The sequence below is a fragment of the Zalophus californianus genome, chromosome 8 (assembly GCF_009762305.2).
Source record: "Zalophus californianus isolate mZalCal1 chromosome 8, mZalCal1.pri.v2, whole genome shotgun sequence".
Classification (NCBI taxonomy): domain Eukaryota; kingdom Metazoa; phylum Chordata; class Mammalia; order Carnivora; family Otariidae; genus Zalophus; species Zalophus californianus.
Genome location: NC_045602.1, coordinates 40099711 through 40115874, shown reverse-complemented (window position 1 = coordinate 40115874; position 16164 = coordinate 40099711). Strand labels below are relative to the sequence as shown.

The 16164-nt window shown below is 46.2% G+C and overlaps 1 long non-coding RNA gene across 1 annotated transcript; it reads left to right on the top strand.

Annotated features, from left to right (window-relative positions):
* The first annotated feature begins 1378 nt into the window (after positions 1–1378).
* LOC113937950 lies at positions 1379–15036 on the top strand. Its single transcript, XR_003524768.2, has 2 exons — positions 1379–1641; positions 13542–15036. It is a non-coding gene; the product is annotated as an uncharacterized LOC113937950 (long non-coding RNA).
* Positions 15037–16164: the final 1128 nt, after the last annotated feature.

Genomic DNA, 16164 nt, shown 5'->3' with positions numbered 1-16164 from the left:
CTGTCTCATTTCCTTGGTATTAGGTGGCATGAGAGGTATGAGAGGACCTGGCACACAGCGGGAGCAGAAGTGTTGGTTGTTTAAGTAGGAGTCACACCACTGGGGTGACCTGGACCCTCCAGGTGGTCTGGGAGCCCAGCTGGAGGGGATGACCCGGTGACCCGGCCCCCCGATGAGAAGGCAGGAGTTGGTCCTGGGGAGAACCGTGGCCCCTGCAGGACTCACAGCTGAGTGCTCCCTCCTCCCACAGAGAGTGGAGGGGGTGGTTTTTGCCCTGAGTACCTCTCAGCTTTGACCCTTAGGGGTGGTGTCCGTGTACAGGTGGAAGCTGCTGCAAGTCTGGGGGTGCCACGGGTGCCATGTGGGGACCCCCGCAGAGGCCTGGCAGAGCTGCAGTGGTGCCCTGTGAGTGCAGACTGGCTTGTGACCACACATGAGCCACCCCAAGGGCTTCCAAACAGGGCACAGTGCTCAGGGGCTGAGGATCTGCAGGTGGGAGAACCTGGGTGCCTATCACCTTCTGCCTACAGGCTGGTGAGGCCCGAGGGTCCGGGCGTCTGCACCGCTCCTCTGAGAGGGGGATGGATGCCGGACGCCACATCCTGCTCATACAGCCCTGAGAGCCGGCGGAGCACGGTCTGCGTGGCGCGACACTGCCCTCTGCTGGCCATGCTGGGCTGCCACCGGCGTCTCGGGGCCAGCGCCAGGGGGACGTAATGCCCGCGTGAGCGGCGCCTCCGCAGCCCCGCAGGTGGGAGGCCTGGGAGAAAGCCTGGTAGGTGGGAAGCTCATTCCCATTCTACAAATGAGGAAACTAAGGGTTGGAGAAGTGGAGCAGTGGAGCTCAGGAGTCCACAGCTATTGAATGGCTGAGCCAGACCCATCCGTCAGCGCTCTTCCTCCTACTCCTGCGAGACTCATCTTGTGTGAATGTAACAGAACTCGGGCATGCTGGAAAGACCACTCTTTATTCATTATTATTTCATTAAAATCAAATTATTTATTATTTGTTTCATTAAAACCAAATTAGATCTGACTCCACCTCTGCCAGGACTACAGAAAAATGCATTCTTCCTTGCTTTTGGAAATGGAAGTGGGGCCCCTCCTCCCCAGGCCTGGGCAAGAAGCTGGAGCCTGACATGATGCTAGAAATAGGAGTAGGGTGGGGAGGTTTAAAATCTGTGTGTCAGGACCGCTGTGGAAAGCTTCATGTGGAAGCCTCAGGGAGGCTCTGTCGCTTCCCTGCCAAGGTTGGCAGTCCTGGAGCTCGGGCCCGTGCTCACTCCGCCCCCTGCTGCCCTACACAGCCAGCCCTGCCACCTGACGTCCTGTTCCCTCCATGGGGTGGGGGTGGGGGCTCATATCCTGGCCACGGGATTCTCCCAAACCACCTCTTTCTCCTCTCCCCAACTCCCACCCAATCCCCTTAAATTGCTCAAGATCCTGAAAATAAAAGTGGGAAAGGCAGGTTGAATAGGGGAGAGGAAAAATCTATCAAGAGCAAAGAGCAAATGATTATCTCAAGACAAGTGCCTTCTTCACTAAAATCAGCTGGGTAGTAACATACGCCTATGGGAAAAAGCTATGTCCTTGGAGTGACCTTCATGCTGCAGCTGAAGCCAACAGGACATGACTGGAACAGTGAGTTGGTTGGTTGAATCCAGTCGGAGAAGTGTGTGTGGGGGAGTTGAGCACGGGGAATGGTGCATGCGGACTCCTCAATGAAAACAATAAAAATGAAAAAAGAGGTTATGGGAAAGTGGGTGAGGGCCTGAACGTCTAGAGAACATGGGTTGCAAAGCCAGCGCTGTCTGAAAGGAATAAATATGGGGATGCGGAAGCAAATGAAATTTTTACAACCAAACTGTCACGTTAAGTTTAGGAGTAACCCGTGCATAGTTGTTTCTTTAAAATATTGTAATAGTTATGAGAATCTTGCATATAAAGACTGACGTATTAGCCTGATGCTTCCAGGTTTAGATGTGTGATAAATATAGGCCTGTGATTTTAAGTTGGAAGGGGAATGAAAACTTGACTTTATTTTTTGTGAATACTAACAGGATTTTAAAGAAAACTGGTGTTTCACTATGTTAATACATTTTAATTTTTCTTTCTTTTCTTTCACTATGTTAATACACTTTATTTCTTAGGCATATAAGACTTTATTACTTGCTTGTTAGAGTCGTTAGTTTGCTTTGTTAGGCAACTGCAGTGCTTACGAAGGAAATGTAATATATTAAATTTATAAATGCAGTTCAGAGTGTTTAGAGGAATTTAATTAAGTTTACAGATGATCTCTAAAGGGAGCTTAGGGTCTTCAAGTTGAGTTAATAGATCATTAATCAAAAAAAAATTGAAGGTCACTGTTCTTATCTTGCCATTTTTATAAACAGAATAACAAGATTTATAAACTGAACATAACAGCTTAAGGATAACTAGGTTATTTCTATTTTAACGAAAGGAACATTAATTTAAAACCTAAGTAACTGTAAGTAGTCTTTTCTGGACTGCCCTCCAACATAAAAAAAATAATTCACTGTGACAGCTATTCATACTAATAGCTAACGTTTATGGAGTGCTTTACACTGATTTTCTCATTTAATCTTCCATTCCAGATGGGAGACTCTGGGAGGGCAGGAATTTGCTCAAGGCCACGCATTTAGGAAGTAGTACAAGATGGACGTGAGTTGGCTCTTTGAGTCCAGAGACTACATGATTAGCCACAGTGTTGGATGATCTCTCGGGCCCGGGTTTCTAGGATTTGCACTGAGCTCCCTGGAGAACGGGCTTGCTCTCCCTAACTGATACCAGTGAATGTTGTCTTGTCAGCACCTGCCCCTGCCCAGCCACTTCAGTGCTCACCAGAAATGGGGAAGGGACTTCTGAATGCTCGGATTTGAACCCCAAAGTACCATTTGTAGATATTCGTGTCCTCCAACACACACATTCTGATACCAGTCAAGGCCTCGTGACCAGTTCCGGGCATGAAGTATGGGAGCTTGCATATTTTCTTCCTCATATACATTCGACATTTTCCCTCTTGTCTTTCCCCTAATGTTTTATATAAGAAGTGCTGGTGGTGTTTCACATTACAATATGGTTTCCAGGTAACAACGTTCAGGTGGGATGGGTGACTGAATTAGAAGAGGAATTGACCTTGCCCAGAGAAGGAGGCTGTGGCTAGTGGGACTTGGTGTCTAATATTTTGCGGACAGAGGGAGCACGTCCTTATTTGTATGAGTAATGGTTGCATCCTTTATCGATTTACCATGAGCATTAGGGATAATGTTTGTGAAGTGCCTAGCCCAGTACTCGGTAGAGATTTTAATGGCTGATAGGCACAGTTTCAGTACTATTCCATCTGCCTGATCTTATAAACCACCAAAATGCCTGGAAATTCTGACTGGTTGGCATTTCTTTTAGGTTCGGACCCAATTTCAACACTGGGTGGGTGGAGGGGTTCCTCCCACATGACACGAGGCAATTCTCAGACACCAAGAACACAACTCAATTCCAACACCTTCTCTCCGGAGACTGCATCCGATTCCACCGGTTAAGGGCTCAGTCCCACAAGACTGCCCTCCACCCTCCACTTCAGATGCCGGACACAGGCCCCAGCTGTTACCAGTGCTTTTGACCAAACTGCCACAGACTGGAGGTCCCAAAAACCTCCTCACCAGGTTCTCTTAATTTGGGGGCTAGAGTGGCTCACAGAACACGGGGCAACACATTGGCCAGTTTATTAAAGGATGTGATAGAGCATACAAATCAACAGCCAGATGAAGAGATGCAGAAGGCAAGGTATGGATAAAGGGTGCAGAGCTTCCATGCCCTTCCAGGACAGCTAACAGTGCCAGTCTCCACCTGTTCACCAACCCAGAAGCTCTCTGAACCCTGCATCTGGCATCTGAATGACCAAATATATATTTTCTATAAATCACTATATCACAGCATCCAACCTGCACACTGAAAATAAGGTGCCCAGAGCCCTCTCATTCTTATGCCCCAGGATCTGTCCGAGTTTGTAAACCCTCTTTCAGAAGGTCGTGTGTGAACACCAAGGCTGTTTTCTGTCCCTGGTACTGGGGCCACTGACCCAGGGTCCCCTCAGAAACTTCTTCCTTCTTCTCTGTTCCTATTTCTAGCCCATCTTTAGTTTCCATACTCAAAGGGCAATCTCTTTCCTCTCCATCATACACAGATGAAGACATTTCATCTACATACGTTCCCAGGGGTAACTGGGAAGGGGCTGTCTACACTTTCACACCTATTTAACTCCTTCTGGCTCAAAAAAGTAAATCTGGGGAACCCCTGTTTCCGCTCCAACATGTAAAGAGCCTGGAAATTTTCATTCCCATCCTATCACGAAAAAAGCTGAACAAACTGACAGGTCAAGGAGGCAGAAAATCAGTAACTAGATAGTTGAACTGAACAGCACTGTCCATTGTCTGGATCTTTGACACTTAAGAGGATATTTCATCCAACATGAGCAGAATGCACATTCTACTCAAGCTCACACCGAACATTCACCAACGGTTTGTGTCCCCTCCCTGAAATTCATATAGGGAAGCCCTAATTCCCAGTGTGGCTAAATCTGGAGATGGGGCCTCTAAGGAAGTAATTAAGGTTGATGATAATAATGATGAGGCCCTGATCTGATACAATTAGTGTCCTTATGAGAAGAGACGTCATGCGAGCACACAGCAAGAAGGAAGACCTTGGGAGGCCAAGGGGAGAGCCCACACCAGACACCTACCCTGCTGGTCTTGGACTTCCAGTCTCCAGAAATGTGAGAAAATAGATTTCTGTTGTTGAAGTCACTCAGTCTATGGTATTCTGTTATAGCAGCCCGAGCAGACTAAGACCCCAAGGGAGATCACAGTCTGGGCAATAAAACACACATTAACAAATGTTAAAAAATAGAAACCATACAAAGTACAGTGGAATTGGAAAAAGCCAGTACAAGTGAGGGCCCTGGACCCTAAATTCCACTGACTTAAGGCAAATCTCCTTCTGATGGTGACCCCAGTTCAAGCAGGCCAGGTCAGCCTCCCTGTGCGTGGCTGTCCTTGGCAAACCTCTCTCCCTCTCTCTTTCTCATTCTCAGTGTGTGTGTGTGTGTGTGTGTGTGTGTGTGTGTGTGTGTGAGTGACTATGCTCCGGGACATGAGAAGGACATTCTGTAGCTATGAGGATCTGATGAGGCAGCTGAGCCAGGCTTGTGTGTGTGTGTGTGTGTGTGTGTGTGTGTGTGTGTGTGTGTGAGTGACTATGCTCCGGGACATGAGAAGGACATTCTGTAGCTATGAGGATCTGATGAGGCAGCTGAGCCAGGCTTCAGGGTCCAACCAGGTCTGTTGCTGGATTTGGTGGCTGGGTAACAGAGATTTCTGTAGCTCCCCGCCCCCCATCATCCCAATTCTAGGCCACCATTAATCTAATTTTGTCTCTATAGATTTGCCTATTCTACCCATTTCATATAAACTGAGTCGTATAATATATGGTCCTTTTAGACTGGCTTCTCTTAGTATGTTTTCAAGGTCTATCCATGTTGCATCTCTACCTCAGACCTCATTCTTTTTTGTGGCTAAATAATATTCCAACATATGGATATGCCGCGTGTTATTCATCTATTTGTTAGTTGCTAGAATCTGGGTTGTTTCCATGTCGTGGCTAATATGAATAATGCTGCTGTGAACGTCCACATGCGAGTTTTGTGTGGACCCATATTTTCATTTCTCTTGGGTATGCATGTGGAATGAAATTGCTGGGTCATATGATAACTCTCTGTGTAACAATCTGAGGAACTGCCAGACTGTTTTCCAAAGCGGCTGCACCATTTAATATTTACACCAGCCATGTATGAGGGCTCCAATTTATCTGCATCCTTGCCAATACTCATTATTATCTTTGTAATAATAATAATTTTAAATTTTATTATTTTTATTATTACAGTCATCCTAGTGGCGTGAAGAGGCATCTCATCATGGTTTTGATTTGCATTTTTCTGATGGCTAATGCTATTGAGCATCTCTTTGTATGCTTATTGGCCATTTGTATATCCTCTATGGAGAAATGTCTATTCAGATCCTTTGCCCTTTTTAAAATTGGGCTATTTGTCTTTTTGTGACCAAGTTGTAATCATTCTTTACATATTCTAGATATAAGTCCATTATTGAATATATATTTGTAAAAATGTTCTCCTATCCTGTGGGTTGTCTTCTCACTTTCTTGACAGTGTTCTTTGAAACACAAGTTAGTTTATGATTATATCCAGTTTATCCTTTTTTTTTTTCTTTTGTTGCTCATGCTCTTGATGTCTTATCTAAGAAGCCAATGCCAAATCCAAGGTCAAAAAGACTTACCCTCGTGTTTTCTCCTACAAGTTTTATTGTTTTAGCTCTTATGTTTAGTCCATTGATCCGTTTTGAGTGAGTTTTGTGTATAGTGTGAGGTAAGGCTCCAACTTCAGTCTTCTGCGTATGGAAATCTAGTTGTCTATCTTCTGCCCAGTTGTTCTATCCAAGATTGAAAGCGGGGTCTTGAAGTCTATTATTATTGAATTGTCAATTTCTCCCCTCAATTCTGTCAGCCTGCCATGAAACCTCATCACAGAATGGGTGAGCTGGGATGAGGACGATTGCGGCCCCGGTATCCTTGGCCTGTCACGCCTAGGGTCCAGGCTCCATCCTATGGCTAGGGGCTGGGTAGAAGAAAGGAAGCCCCAACCTCTTGGCTACACTCGCTTCTTTAATTTAAAGTTGAAGGGGACGAGAAATGCTGATAGCCTGTCCCTACTGGTGAGATAAAATAGCTCTTAATCAGCTGCTGAGGGGAGAAGAAGCCTGTCTTCTTGGCCACACCAGCTGAAATGGAGCTTCCATCAGGTGGAGACGGTTAGGGGTGGGGAAGGAGGGAGAGGGTGGTGGCTCAAATACTCGCTGTTTTTACCGAGTGTTAGCAGATTTTCTTGAAAAAAATCTTTCTTCATTTGCTATATGTTCTTAGGATAATTTCCAGACACTTAAACTTTTTAAAAACAATTTTAGCTGCTTTGCTTGTGTCACTGGGGAGGGGCTCTGTGCAGCTCCCCATGCTTTCAGCTTGGAAGTAGAACCAAACTTTTTTTAAACATATAAAGAATTCTTGTGAAATTATTAGAAAAAAATGAACATGCCCCACAGAAAAATGTGCAAAGAGCAACAGGCAATTTACTTTAGAAAAAATACAAATAGCCAATTAGAAAAATATTGAGCCTCTCTAGCAGTCAAAGATATTCAATTCAAAGTAACACATTGTTTTTTTAATCATATTGTCAAAAAAGAGAACAATACTCAGGATTATCAAGGCCATGTGTAGACAGACACTTTCCCACATGGTTGAGGGGAGTATAAATTAGGGTGACTCTTTTGGAGAGCAGTTTGACAGTACACACCAGGATTTTTTTTAAAACATGTGTCCCTTTGACTTAGTGATCCTATTACAAGGAACTTACCCAAGGAAATTACCTAACAAGAATTCAAATATATATTATTTATAATATTAAAATTAAAACAACTTAATTGTCCTTCCTGGAGAGGGTGGTTTAATAAATTATGGTGTATTCAAACATAGCTATAAAAAGGATGAGGTAGATCCATATGAATTAACATTATTAAAGGTGGGGAAGATTATTACAGAGAAGTATGGCTTATATGATTCCATCTGTAAAATCTAATCTACCTATAATCATTTATGTATGCACATGCATAGAAAAAATTACCCTGGAGAACATATCTTAAACTCTTAACGGGGCATACCTCTGGATGGGAACGTGGTTGATTTTAATTTTTAAATTTTTGTCTTTCTGTGAGTATGTATGTTAAAATGGATCTCCAGTGGACATGTGTTATTTGTACCATAAAGAAAAAACCCAAGTTGGGTTTTTTACTGATGGCAGGCGAAGGAGTCAGGGGCTGTAGGTAGGCAGAGATCCGCAGATCAGGAATGTGTCAAGGCAATGTGGGCTCTGCAGGGTCTGTAGGAGCTCCATTGCCTCCCAGAACCTCACTCTTCTAAACCATCCATTTAACAAGTGACAAAGTTGGTTGTAAGAGACACCGCAGAGGGACAATCCACCTGGCCTGCCAACAGCTGGACAGGACTGAGTCATGGCACCTGTGAGGTCCTGCCTGTCAGTAAGCTGGTCAGTGGAAGAAGAGCTTCAGTGTCAGGACAACATTTTCAGCCCTCGAGTCTGAGGTCCAGGATAGCCTGGTAGCCAGGGAGGAGGTAACATCCTGAAGAAGGAGGACATACTGGAGGCTTGGTAGGGAGGTCCCCCTGCAGACCTGGGAATGGAATAAAAAGAGGTAGCATCAGATCTATGGGAATGGATGATCTTGCAGGAAGAGATCAGTGAGAAAGGGAGAGGAAAGAGGATGGAGGGCAAAAGCATGGGAGGAGGTGGGGGAGCCCGAGAAGTGGTGAGAGAGAGCAGGAAGAGGGGTAGCGCCCCGACAGCCAACGGGGCAGGGGAGCCGGCAGGCCAGACTTCTGAGTACTGGGCTCCACCCTTTGTCCCCGGGGGCCGTCTGGAAGCTCCGCGTCGAGAGCTGTGCACACACCTCATGGACACTAGGTGGCGCTGTGGTCCACTCTAATGCCACACCTTTCCAGTGGCAGTTTTCTTTTCATTAAAGAGAAATTAATGTGTTCTGGGGGCCCGCCAATGCCCTGTTTAACAGATGAGAAGCCCAGAGAGGGGCTGTGACTTGCCCCAAGGCATATGCGGGTGTTGTAGCAAAGGTAGGCTTACCTCCCAGCCTCCTGGTTCCTATCCCAGGCTCTCTCCAGTCACACCCCAGAAACAGATCTAGAAAAGTGGCTGGCAGAATCCTGGGTCATGAGGCTCACCAGGTGCAGAGCTCCAGCACCACCCACTTTTCAGTCTTGCTCATGGTGAAGTCACTTCCCCTGGTTTTCCCATCCTTTCTGTTTCCGGTACCCCACCCCCCACACCCCTCATCCTCTTTCCCCTGCGGCCACAGGGATGTTTCTCAATGTCAGTTGGATCAAGTCACTCCCATTAACACACTTGGTGGCTCCAAAATGCTCGTTTACCTTGACGTTCGTCTTAGTCTGGCCTCTGGAAGCTGTCTGACAAAGTTGTGTTGGGTCCCTTCCATATCTTGGCAAATCCTTTCCCTCTGCCAGGAACTCTCTTCCCCGCCCTTCCTCTCATTCTGCTCATCATGGCTTTGGCCTCAGGTTGACTTCCCTGACATCCTCTCATCCCGTCCATGGTGCCCTTGCCCTTTGCTTCAACACATACCTTTATCATTTACTTCTTTAAGAAGTTTTCCCCTCTTGGGGCGCCTGGGTGGCTCAGTCGGTTAAGCGGCTGCCTTCGGCTCAGGTCATGATCCTGGAGTCCCAGGATCGAGCCCCGCATCAGGCTCCCTGCTCAGCGGAGAGCCTGCTCCTCCCTCTCCCTCTGTCTGCCGCTCTGCCTACTTGTGCTCTCTCTCTCTCTGTTAAATAAATAAATATCTTTAAAAAAAAAAAAAAGAAGGTTTCCCCTCTAAACGGAACTCCAAAGCTGTAGGACAAGGTCCATTTGGTTTGCAGCCTGTCCATCAGGGTCCAGCCATGGCTCTTGGAAGGCTATAGACATGAAGGTGGCCGTGGTGGCAGAGCGGGCGAGGAGCTGGGGCCTGATGGCACAGGGCAGTATCTTTAGGACACTGCTGCTCCGTACTAAGATACAGCTGGAATGTCCGTCAGGCATGGTGCACAGAGTAGCAACTGTTTCAGCGTTTGAGCAAATGGTGTTCAGGACAGAATGGTCAGCCAGAGCTACAGAACTGAACGCCTGACACAAGGGCCATCCACTGTTCGTTTCACTTCCATATTCTAAGACCTGGTATATTTTAGTGTGTTTGAAAATAAAGCAACCACTGGATTCTATTTCAGTTGCAAGTTTTGGAAAATGTGGGGGTGTATCTGGAGCAGGTAGGTCTCAGCATGGCCTCTGTTCTGACCTGGTCTGAGCTCTCCCAGAGTGGGACCAATGGACCCTGGAGCCAGACAGTGACAAAATGTCACAAAGCTGATGGTGGACAAGCACCCCACCATGCCATTCCTGTGGATACACCAACTTTGGGCTGTTTGTTCATAGGATGAACTCTTCAAAATATTTCCCTCTCCTTGCTCTCTTGTAACAAAGTTGCATCAGTGGGTCTTAATAGAGGTTTTGTATTTCTCCAAGGCATAGGCAGGACTGCCAAATGGCTACTTGAATACAAGTTTGTGACAGAAAGGAGGTCATGTCTCCACTACGTGAAGACTTCAAAAAGGCTAAAGAAATGAAAAAATTATTGAAATAAGCTTTTCTTCTGTTTCATATTTCAATTTTAAATAATACTTAAAATCTTATTTTAGGAGTGTTCAAAACTAGACAATAAAAACTGGACTGTCCTTTGTTCCTGCAGGAAATTATGACATCTGACAAGTAGAAACAAGGTGGTTGTCTTTGCTCCTTGCCCCTGGCCAGAATCTCTTTGATTGTCAGCTCAATTTTTGCTCTCTTCCTGAAAAGGGAAGATTCTTTCTAGTTGGAGGAAAGCCAAATCATTGTTGAATACAGGACATAAGCAGTGGGTGGGGATGGACAGAAAGAAGGGAGTGGGAAGAAAATCAGGACTGGCTCTTTAATGGAGAGAGGCCCGGGGAAGATTCTGGAGAGACTTTGATGTAGCTGCAGGCTGAGATGGAAGCGGTCAGAAGTCACCCCTTCTAAAAGTGGCTTCAAACATCCTGGGATATACACTTTAAGAAACACAAAATAGGTCTCTAGGAGTAAGTATTTAAAACAATAACTATGGTGATTATATTGTCCAAAGTAAGAATCAGGACATTTGACCTGCTAACTGGACAGGACAGCGGGACTTCCTACCCCTTCCAGATGAAGGGTGCCCAGTCGGCGTGCATGAACCCCACAGGAGATGCTCGTCTGTGAAGCCATGGGGTGTACTGGCTATTTCCTCACTCCCTGTCAGTCTTCCGAGGCACTAGTGGTGGCTGGGTGGGGACAGTGGGTGAGGTCAGCAAGAAGATGGGGGCCTGTCCCTTCTGACCTCTCCTCAGCTCTCCCCCAGGGTTTGCAGTGCACCTGTGTTCTTAAACTTAGGTCAAGTGACGTAGATGAGCCACAGGCAAAAGGTGGGGAGGGAAAGGCCACTGCTGTGACATTCCACTCAACCTTCCATTTTAGGACAGCACTCTTCGTTTAGACTAGAATCTAATTTTGCTTGCTTGGTGTGTGTGCGTGCGTGTGTGCGTGCTTATTTTGAATCTCACTCACTCTTCATACTAAACATCACACTGGAAGAGCAAACCACTCCAGCGCAAAGCCTCCGTCAGAACACCTTTTGTTCACCATTATTTTAAAAGCAAGAGTACATAACTCAAAATGATCAGATCTTTTGTAATTATGTCTTTTAAAAGTAGTCTATCGTGTAAATGATGTATAGCAAGAGAAAAAAATGGCAGACAAGTATGTACATACATACAACAGAGGTAGATCATCTTGGCTTCCAAATTCCATATAATAAACTATGACTGCCTTGACTACAAAACAGAGAACCTTTGCCACAGGACCTTCCCTATTACAGTCTGAAACACCAACCCCTATATCCACACTTTGATACACTTTGGCAGGTCTTTTGTGTTCTAAGCACCCAAATTCAATGCGTGTTGCGGGGGTGGGGGTTTCCCCACACCTCCAACAAGCAATGCTCTGACACCCACAGGGTGTGCGAGAATTCAACTCAAGTCTGACACCATTCACTGGAAGATAGACTCGGATCCCAGAGGTCTTGAGGGTTCAGTCCTACAAGCACCCTCCCTACTTGTGACACCAGTCCCAAGCTCAGATTGTTACCTGGGCTTCCGCCTTACTGGCTACAGATTGGAGGTTCCAGTGAACCCCTCCAACTCAGGATGCAAATCGTCAAGCCCCGGTGGTTATCTGTACTTCTGACCGACCGGCTAATAAATCAGAGATCCCCAAGGGCCCCTCCTCAGGTTGACTCATTCGTTAGAGTGCTTCACAGAACTCAAACATTTTACTTACCAGATGGCTCGTTTATTATAAAAGGATAGAACTCAGGAAGAGCCAGATGAGATGCAGAGATGCATGGGGCAGGGTATGGGTACAGGGCTGGGAGCTTCCATGTCCTCTCTAAGTGAGCTACTCTCCCCAATTTCCATGTGTTTGTCAGCTCAGAAGCTATGTGAACCCCATCCTTTTGGGGTTTTGTGGAGGCTTCATTACATAGGCACAGTTGATTAAGTCATTGGCCATTGGTGAATGATTCCAACCTTCAGCCCCTCTCTTCCCCAGAGGTCAGGGGGTGGGACTGAAATCACTTGGTTAGGTCCTCTGGTGACCCCATCTTCAGGTGCTTTCCAAAAGGGATCTCATTACCATAACACAAAACATCTTTTTTTGTTTGTTTTTTAAAAGATTTTATTTATTTGACAGCGAGACAGCGAGAGAGGGAACACAAGCAGTGGGAGAGGGAGAAGCAGGCCCCCCACTGGAGCAGGGACTCCGATGCGGGGCTCGATCCCAGGACCCTGGGATCATGACCTGAGCCGAAGGCAGACACTTAACGACCGAGCCACCCAGGCGCCCCAACACAAAACATCTTAATCATTCTCAACACTTGGGAAATTCCAAGGGTCTGGGGAGTTCTGTGTCAAGAAACGGAGATGAAGATATCCATATACTTCCTATGATAAATCCCAACAACACAGCAGGTCTTTGAAAAGATAAGGCACACACTTATTTTGGAAGCTACAGCGATAAGTTGGTTTTCCACAATGTATGGATATGTATATAGCCACTAAACAGGCCTGTTCAGCTTCTGGCGTGTTAAGATTCATTTAAGTCACTAAGACAATGACATATAGAAAAAGTGATTGTGTTCATTTCCTGCTTTAGTTACCTGTGTTCTGTAATAGGCAAGGCCTTGTTATAGGAGCTACCAATGGAATAAAGTACAAAATCTTGTCACTAGAGAGTTCATCCCTTAATTACAGAGGTCCTCTCGAATTCTCATTGCTCTGGGGGATTTTTCTTCCCACCCCAAATGAGCCAGCCTGGTATCTTGATGTTACCAGTCCATTCAAAATGACTTTTGCATTTGATTACTGTCCTTACTCACCCCAACTGGCCCTCACTGCCATGCTGTCATCACCTGTCACATTCATGCTACCGCCTGGGAGTGTAGCATGGTCTTTCCTATCAAGGACCTAACCAACATTTTAAATGAACTCATCATTTTAAATATCAGTTTTTCTTGGAACCAATTTTCTTCAAGAAGTCAAAAAACTAAGTCAGGTAACAGGAGAGTGAAAACATATTACTTCTAGAAATTACAAATTTCTGGTGTATATATAATCCGTTACAAGCATTGCTTCTGTGGCGTATCTGGTGAATATTTGTTCGGTGTCTTTGATGTCCGCACTGACAATTCACTTCCTTCCATTTCCAGGCCCACAGAAGGCTGGCATGGCTACACCTGCAGTGTCTTGGGTCCGCGGCCTGACGCCAGCTCAAAACCTGACAGCCCACTTCTTCCCCCAGAGAAAATTTGTCAACTTGTCTCCCTTCCTACATGTTTCATTGACACAGCTCACTGGAGAGATCTGCTTTTAAAAAAGAGCCAAATTTCCTAGCATGTTATTTACTTTTGGTCCACCATAGCCCTCTAAAGATGATGCTTTTCTTCTCTGCTCAATGGGTTGAAATTTAATATTGGGAATTGGTCAAATCGAATCGTTTCGATAATGAAAGCTGAACTACCAAGACTGCAATTTCCTTTGTGGGGGACGTTAATTTCTAGTCCATAAATGTGAGCGTACATTTAGACTAGTTCTCCTGCCCAATTTATTTGAGTCTTATATTGGGTGTTTGTTGTAGGTAAATGCAAATACCATGTTTTGAGTGCACAAATCCATGCTGTCTACTATGACCTTGGGAAGTGGGGAAGGACAGAGACAGATGTGTGTTCCGGTGCTCTGTGTACTGGAACCCGCTTCCCTTTGTCCTTTGTGCTACAGTCTGAGAGCCAAGTGTGTGGTCATCTGGGCATGCCCTCACGGAGGGTCAGTGCCTGGGGAGAGGGCATTGGTCCCATGGCAGGAAACACAGGGTCCTTTGTTTGAGAGAAGCATTTTGTTACCGTGTGTGAATGGAAGGAAGGCCGGGTGTCACACGGTTCCTTACTAAAAGCTCACTGGATTCCAAGGGCAATTGTGCTAACTCACAGGAACTAGTCTTTTTCTTCCGGCTCAGTGGACTTTACTGAAGTGTCCCAAAGAAAAGATGAAAAGGTAGTCCACACTTGGATGCCGGAAACCCGCCAAGGAGGAGAATAAGTTGCCATTTCTTAATTTTCCTACGATGCTGGTCTAAAAGGGTCTCCTGAGACAGTAACAAGGCCAAGTCAACAGTCCCTTTGATAATCAAGTCCCAAAGCACTGGAGTTGGAATACAGCTACAACAAAGTGGTCCTTGGTTTTAGAAATCTTCAATAACCTGAGGAGACTGGGGCGTGACCACCTTTTTTTCTTTTACAACTGAGCCTCTGCCTGCCACGCAAACCACACTGACCATCGATGGCCAAGAGCTCATCCCCCTTCAACACAAGCAGTTGAGTCAAAAAGCTGGTCTGACAACTTAACTAATGGGCCCAACAAGTGATGACACCCTCCAAATTTGTGAAAACATGCATCGTCAATGCCTTATTGATACACTCTTGGGAAAGGAAAAACCCCGTGCAACACAAAAGAAGCCATGAGGAAGGGAAGGGGACACCTAGGGTACATGAAGTTGTCTAGAAGATGCCAGTTCAGCTTTGCCTAAAAACATGACACACATCATCAGAAGATATTCATCCAGTTCCCAAGCATTTTCCTAAGGCCGGCCCAGGTTTCTGGAGACAATCTGCTCTCTGTAGGAGAGAAAAAGAAGAAGAAGAAGAAGAAAAAAAAAAACCCAAACCATACAACTCACTGAAATTTTCTGTGGCCCAAAGTTCCGGTAAGATGTAGGTTACAATACAGAATGCGTAGTTGTCCTCGGTTGCCTCAAAAGCAAGGACCACGGCCACGTAAGAGGGATGTGCATGTGCCTACAAAGCTCTACACATTTGGAGGGGCGACATGAAGCCTCTTACTGGAGATCCACCTGTGACATCAGAAGCACCTAGAGGTGTGTTCCCCAAAGAGCGAGTGTGTGGGGGGTCAAGTAAGGGAGGAGTAACTCCAAAGCCCAGGAGCCACTTCTAACAAATAGCTGCCAAAGTGCTCAAAGTTCTTGAAGACGGTCTCTGATCAACTCTGACCAGCTGGGTGGACTCCATAAAATGGTTTTGAAAAAAGTACACCTTTTTATGCACTTCGAGCACTTACTCTCTGCTAGGAATTCAAAGGCGAGAGGCCTGGAAAAAGCAATGTAAGGGGACCAGGCCTGACATGGGCTGGACACTGCCAGGTGCTGGGCCTTGAGCCACATATTTCCCAGTGGCCCAGCAGGGCAGCAGCACCTGAGTCCACGTGAGCCCATGGGGAAGTTGTCTAAGGAAGTTCCAAACCCTGGCTTCGGTCAAATTGTTAAAAAAAAATAAAAAAAAAAATTCAGATTTCAATTAGCCCCTGAAGGACAAGGGGCTGAAGGTGGGTGGTGTAGGGCTGGCCTTCCCTGAGTCACAGGACAACCGTGGACCATCTTCCCGAGTCTCAAGTTTCAACGCCAAGTCATTTAGCCGGTGAGCATTTCTAAGCATTTTCTCTTAAACAGCACTTTATAAAAGAGAAAGCAAAATCCATAGAAAATGCGAAGTCACCAATCCAGAGAAGTACTATTTGGTGATGCCGGCGACTCTGAGCTTGACCCCAGTGCCCCGGAGATCCAAGGGCCCTGTGTGCACTCTGTGACAGGCTCCCTGACCCGTGTGCTGGGAGGGGGCGGAGGCCAAAGACATCAGAGCGGGCTGGGGGTCAGAGCTGCAGGGGACCGGGACCGCAGAAGTGGCGAGCACAGGTGAGAACCGGACAGGGCGGGAAGGGAGCAAAGTGGCTGCCCAGCCTCTGATGACAAAGACTAGAGCAGTT